The sequence below is a fragment of the Canis lupus genome, chromosome 18 (genome assembly GCF_011100685.1).
Source record: "Canis lupus familiaris isolate Mischka breed German Shepherd chromosome 18, alternate assembly UU_Cfam_GSD_1.0, whole genome shotgun sequence".
Lineage (NCBI taxonomy): Eukaryota > Metazoa > Chordata > Mammalia > Carnivora > Canidae > Canis > Canis lupus.
The window spans coordinates 30,172,059-30,179,376 of record NC_049239.1 but is presented as its reverse complement, the minus strand read 5'-3'; positions in this window follow the sequence as shown (position 1 = coordinate 30,179,376).

The window sequence follows — 7,318 nt, the reverse complement described above, 5'->3', positions numbered from 1 at the left end:
GAATATAAGGGAAGGGAGAAGAAATGTGTGGGAAATATCAGAAAGGGAGACAGCACATAAAGACTCCTAACTCTGGGAAACGAACTAGGGGTGGTGGAAGGGGAGGAGGGTGGGGGGTGGGAGTGAATGGGTGATGGGCACTGAGGGGGGCACTTGACGGGATGAGCACTGGGTGTTATTCTGTATGTTGGTAAATTGAACACCAATAAAAAATAAATTTATTAAAAAAAAGAATCAAATTTATATTCTCTTTGTCTCTCTCTGCCTCCCTCTCTGCCTCTCTCATTGCTAGGAATTTTAATCTTCTGAGATATACCCAGGATAGGAAGGCAGCAGGGAATGAGTAGCACTATAAAATAAAATGTACTAATCCCTGACCCTATAATCTCTGAAGTTATGCTATCTCCTGCCTTTACCAAAGATTGGGTGATTCCTCCAATATCATGATTTATACCATATCCTTTCAAAAAAAAAAATCACTGTATATATGCTCAAGTCAATAAGGCTGCTTTCTGCTACATACTATTAAGGAACCTACATGATATTTGGGAAAAAATTCCTACTCTAATGATCTTTAGAATTGTTAGTCTGGGCCATGGATTGATAGTTGTGAAAAGGATTAACTAGACAATTCTACATAAGCAGTCTCTATAGACTGCCTAGATAATTTGTGGTACCCAGTGCAAAATGAAAATGCAGGCCTCTTGTTCAAAATTTCATATGATGACTCTCATGCCCTGAATGTTTGCATTCCTCCAAAATGCATATATTATATTCTTAATGCCCAGTATAATGTATTAGGAGATGGGACCTTTGGGAACGATTGGGGTTTAGCCCACATGAATGGGAACAATGCCCTTATAAAAGAAGCCCCAGAGAGCTCTCTTGCCTCTTCTTCCTCATGAGGACATGAGAAGTCAGCACCCTGAAGAATGCCCTCACCCGATTTTGCTGGCATCCTGATCTTGGAGTCTCAGCCTCCGAAACTGTGAGAAATAAATTTTTGTTGTTTATAAACTACTTAGCCTGTGTTATAGAAGCCTTAATAGACAAAGACCGTGACAACAGAGCATTAAACCAGTTGTGGGGTACTTCACACACTGCATACCTGTGAAGTGGGCCCTTCCACACTTATTCTAATGGACTTAAAATCAGGATATTCCTTAGACATCCTTATCCTTTTTAAAATATAATGTCATTGTTAATACCTCCCTTCTTTATTAATTATTAACAAAGATAAATTAAAATAAATGCAATCACAGGACTGCCAGTGATATTTACCATGGGCAAACTATAATCGGACTAGAAAAAATTAGATGTGTATTTTACTAGCAATTAAGATAAATGTAGATATTCTAATTATTGGACTGAAGACCAATCTGTAGTATAATCTGTAAAAAAGTTGTTAATTTTTGTACCATGAAAATAATTTTTGTTTTTATAAAACTTATCCACTAGTCATTAGATACATTACATTATAAAGTAATGATAATGAATAATAAAAGTATTTTTTTAATTTATGATTTCTAAATCATTAACTGTATGATCCTGAAAAAGTTAAAATATTTTTGCATGTCCTCTTTCTTATTTCGCAAAAATTTCTCAATTTTTCTCCTTTTATCTCTTTGGGCAGTAGGGAAGATAAAATGAGAATTCCTTGAAAATGTGAATAACACTGTACAAACAAAGTAATCGCAATACTATTGCTCTTGTCAGTATTGTAATTATATTCTTATGTCACTTCCTACCCATTAAATACCCAAGATGGAGCCAACAAGTTAAACTTGTGGTATTTGAAGTTTTTGCTAAGGCACTTTTAATTGACCTAAAGAATTAAAGGGGGGAATATTCTTGATTGATTTCTAAATTCTAGATAATGAGGCATAGCTTTCTGACCACAGATTGTGTTTTGATCATGTGTCCCTGTCAGTGGAGTCTAGCACACTTTCAGGCATGTGGGATGAAGTACAATGAGTACAACTTTATCCCCCCATCTTCTCAGTCTAAGATGATCTTTTGCCTAAGGGAATGGGGTAATTTATGTTCAAATATGTATTGATCGCTTCTGACATATTATTTTAATAATCAAGGTACTTAAGAACTTTGAATTCCACTCACTGTAAATGCTTCCTATTGCTACATTCTGATTTGCCAAGACTTTACCATTTCTGTTTCTGTATTCCCTGAAATGACAGTTTAAGCCTCCTAATTTTTCAAAGTAGAGGTAGTTATAAAAGAGCATTGCAGGTTCAGATTTTTCATATGTTGAGTTAACACCATTAGATACTGCCATGAAAGCAGGTGAACCAGCATAAATCACACAATCATACAGCTGGAAGAAAACTCCAAAGGTCACATAGTTAATTCTCTTGACTCCATATAGACTGCCTTGAAATTAACCTAGACAAATAGGTGTCTGTCCAAGAACTTAAAGGTCAAATGGCATCATGAATGCATGAACACCTACAGCCAACTGGAGTATGAGGTGATATTTTAGGTAATTCAAGTACAATATCTTCATATTGGCTTAATCATCTGAACATAGGAATATTTCCATTTGGACAGTAGTGTCGTTAGCAGAAGAAAATGATTTGAAGTCTAAAGGACTATGGTTTTGACCAGAGCATGTTGACTTGAGTTATAGGACACAAAGCCACCTTACTCATACATCTGGCACAATAGATAGGATTGCTAGAATTAATGGAGCATGCTGAAACTTTAGGTCTTTCTGGCCTCTTCAGAAGAAGAATCTTAACTTTTTTTTTTTTTTTCTTCCATGGAGATGTACTATCCAAAGGGGGTTTGGGGAATGGAGGATCCATACCTTTTAAGAATCAGGGATGTTACTCATAGAGTGTCACACATAATTGCTGTCTTTCATTGGCCAAGCAGGTCACAAGTCCAGTGTTCACCTGTAGGAGAAGTAGAATATGTCTTGTTGTGAGAAAGGTCTGGATGTACAGGGAGGGGTGGAATTTCTAGGAACAAATCTTGGTAAAATCTGCCGTGATAAATCCTGCACCTTTCAGGTGAAAAATATACCCACCCCCCAAACACTTCCCCAGACACATTGCATCACAGTATCAGACTTGAGATCTAGTATCTTTTTTTTTTTTTTTTTTTTAATTTATGATAGTAACACAGAGAGAGAGAGAGAGAGGCAAAGACACAGGCAGAGGGATAAGCAGGCTCCATGCACCGGGAGCCTGACGTGGGATTCGATCCTGGGTCTCCAGGATTGCGCCCTGGGCCAAAGGCAGGCGCCAAACCTCTGCGCCACCCAGGGATCCCGAAATCTAGTATCTTTTGATCTGCATCAAGACTGGCTTTGGATGGTGCTTCCTGGGTTCAAGTCCAGGTACTCTGGAGAATCGAGACTTTAAAAGGCTGGTTTTCTGCTCCTAGTATTAATCATGAGACAGGGATAGGACAATAGAGGCTCCCTTTGAAAGAGTGGAAAAAGAGTCAACGCATAGCAGTCTTTGCTTCATAGCTCTTCTGAAATCCAGCCATTGCTTGTTTTCAGAGCCTTCTTGCAGACAGGAACCCAGTGCTGACCTGTGAGGACAGATTTACTTTTCCATGGATAGCCACAGCCTGCGACTACATCCTCTGAGCTATCAGCTTTGTTCTTTGAGATGTCATTCCTTTATTATAAGAAATAACTCTATTTGGGGGCACCTGGGTGGCTCAGTCTGTTGAGTGTCGGATTCTTGGCTTCAGCTCAGGCATGATCTCGAGGTCGTGAGACAGAGCCCCGTCTGTGTTGGGCTCCATGCTCAGTGGGGAATCTGCTTAAGATTCTCTCTCTCTCCCTCTGCCCCTCTACCCACTCTCTAAAAAGAAAAAAGAAAAGAAAGAAAAGAAAAGAAAAAAGAAGAAAAGAAGAAAAGAAAAGAAAAGAAAAGAAAGAAGAAGGAAGGAACATGAAGGAAGAAAGAAAAGGAAGGAAGGAAGGAGGAGGAAAGGAAGAGGAAGGAAGGAAAGAAGAAGAAAGAAAGAAAGAAAGAAAGAAAGAAAGAAAGAAAGAAAGAAAGAAAGAAAGAAAAAGAAAGAAGAAAGAAAAAGAGAATTTGCTACTGAGTAGCTTTTGTTCCTGATACTGAAAGAGTTGGTGGCCAGAAGCCTCTTTTCATTATGAAGTGCCTTAATCCCCACTAGTCCAGGCTTGTACAGGTTTCTAATAACTTTGTATTAAGTTAGTGCATGAAGTTATAGTTCATTTTATTAGACGAAAGCCATACACACAATATCTCCAAGACAGGTCCTTCTCAACTTCTGGCTACAAGCCATGGTTCTGTTTATCGTCCTTGATATTCTTAGAAAACATTTTTTTTTTTAATGCTGGGGGAAAACAGAATAAAACTCCCTAAGTCTTTCTGAGGCTTTAAAAAGAGGTCTTATAAAACACCCGTGATTTGATCTTTTTACTGGCAGTGCCCTGAATTTGATCTTTGCCTGAGGCTATTTTTACCTTTCAGGCTAGAGATTGGGGGGGGGGGGGTAGTTATTTTGCAACCTAGAAAATCCTTGGGTGAAAATATTTCCTCTAAATTCTGTTTCCGAACTGAATATTTTCTTCTTTAGCTCACCGCTTGTCTTGTATGTCATCGGATATAGTAAATTTCTTTACTACTATTTCTTTACTTTCGTCAGTTGACACTTTGGACATTTTGCCTAGGTACCTTCTTAGATATATTTTCCACATGGTATGCCTCCTCAATCCACAGTTTTGCCAATTTTCCCATCAATACAGAGCACTGGTTTTCTCTACTTTGGCCTCCTAGGACAGCCACCTTATTGCTTCTCCAGCCTCTACCCATGGTCTCCTTGCTCCCATCCAGCCCAGAACCACTTGGTTCCAAGACAATACCACATATTTTAAGTTTCTGTTCAAGCACTCCATGTTCATGTCTCAATGTCTGTCTCACTTAGGTATTACCGAGTCAGTAACCACCAAATACTTGGCTAATTTCATGTTAAGCTGTGGCCACTTTGCTTTTGGTGGCTACTGCATTTAGCTGAGACCTAAGTTGATGCTTTGCCAAAGATGGCTTTAATCATCTCCCCAGTACGCAACTGGGGTAGAAAGACTGGATGTCTGGCATCTGACTGGTCCTCTCTGTGTAGGTTGTGTTACGATTCAGTCATCTGATCTGAACCTCTTTGCACAGGAGCTGAATTCCAAAAAAAGTAAAGCTGAAGCTACTAGTCCCCTGGGGACATGAGTGTAGCTCTTGCAGTGTCTTCACTACATTCTACTGGTACAAAATAGTGACAAGCCTAGCTCAGATTCTAGAAGACGACACCACATCCCGCGATTGATGGGACTAGGGTACGTACATGCAGAGATTGAGGAAATTCTTCAAAGTTACTTTTAAAGATAATCAGGATCCCTGGGTGGCGCAGCGGCTTGGCGCCTGCCTTTGGCCCAGGGCTTGATCTTGGAGACCCAGGATTGAATCCCACATCGGGCTCCCGGTGCATGGAGCCTGCTTCTCCCTCTGCCTGTGTCTCTGCCTCTCTCTCTCTGTGACTATCATAAATAAATAAAAAAACTTAAAAAAATTTTTAAAGATAATCTATCACTTGCCAGTATGATTCTGGATATACAGCGATCAATCAACGTCAGCTGTCTTTCATCAACACCCATCAGGCAATGGATATGTTAGCCCTTTGTAATGACTGTATTTATTAAACTAGTAAGTTAAACAAATATAATGAATTGTATTCTCTCAGTTATTTACTCTATCTGGTTTTCAGGTTTAAATTTCTCCTTTTTAAATAAAGAAGGGATATTTTCGGTGACAAGTGATTCTGAGAGCTCAAGGAGTACGATTACCAACACGATCCTAGATTTTGTAGTTACCGTGTCATTCGTGCACCTGCCCTTTTATATGTCCTGAAGACTCGTCTGTCACATTGAGGAGTAAAGGAGGATGAGAGATAGTAGAATCTGTGCATAAGAAGTATTCAAACTTTAGTGCTTAAAGTATTATAGGATGTGGGGAAGGAAGAGATTGTGAAGAGGTGTGTTTCTACTTGATCTACTTGATCTACTTCTATGTAAGGAATTTAAATTTAACACGTTAAAACTTCCATGCGCTCTCCATTTGTTCAGTCTTTGATTATATTACCTGTTCCAGCCAATAAAGGTGTTTGCAGTGTGGGTGAGAGGCAATCATCTAAGTAATGATGTGGGAGTGAAAAAGTCATCATCTATAGTTTGTGTAGATATAGGTAACACCTGCCGATAAAATGGAATTTTAGACTAATGCCATATGGCCTGATTTTTTACACTTTTTTAAAAAAGATTTATTTATTCATAAGAAACACAGAGAGATAGAGAGAGAGGGAGACACACAGGCAGAGGGAGATGCTGGCTCCGTGAAGGGAGCCGGATGCAGGACTCAATCCTAGGACCCCAGGGTCACGCCCTGGGCCAAAGGCAGGTGGTCAACCGCTGAGCCACCCAGGTGCCCCCAAACTTTTTTTAAACACAGATTTTTTTTTTCTTCCCAGCAAGTCCCCTGCAAGTGTAGGACAATTTCTGGCAATGCACATCCAGGGGTATTGCCGCCAGATTCTTTGGGCATCAGGCCCCAGAAGAGGTGCAAAGGCCCTGGCAGCAGGCAGGTGGGGCTGGGATGCTCAGCAGGGAGCACAGGGCAGCCGAGGCGGCCAAGAAAGAGGAAGGTCACCTCTGGGGAGGCCTGAGCCTTCCGTCGATGGAACATTCTTCCTTCAGGTCAGACAGGACACTGGGCATATGGAAGGGACGGCCCTGAATTTCAAGGTGATCACTTCCCATGTTGTGAAAATTGGCAGGCAAACAAATCATTAAGATTCAATGTGCAGGATGCTACATGGATACAATCATAGCTATCTCCATCCTCAGTCCCCATCATCTGTTTTATTTTTTTTTTCTTTCCTGTTTACTGGGTGGGACTGTATTTGTGGATGTAAAAATGTCAGTAAGAAAATGAATCTATCCAGTATTTGTGAGTTTTTATCTTGTAGTTCAGGCAGCATTTCAAACTTCCTTTTTTGTTTTATATATATACATAAATATATAAATATATATAAATATATATAAATATATATAAATAAATATAAATAAATATATAAATATATATAAATATATAAATATATATATCTAGTGGGGCGCCTGGGTGGCCCAGGGCATGACCCCGGGTCCTGGGATCGAGTCCCACATCAGGCTCCCTGAAGGAGCCTGCTTCTCCCTCTGCCTGTGTCTCTGCCTCTCTCTCTGTGTCTCTCATGAATAAATAAGGAAAATCATTAAATATATATGGGA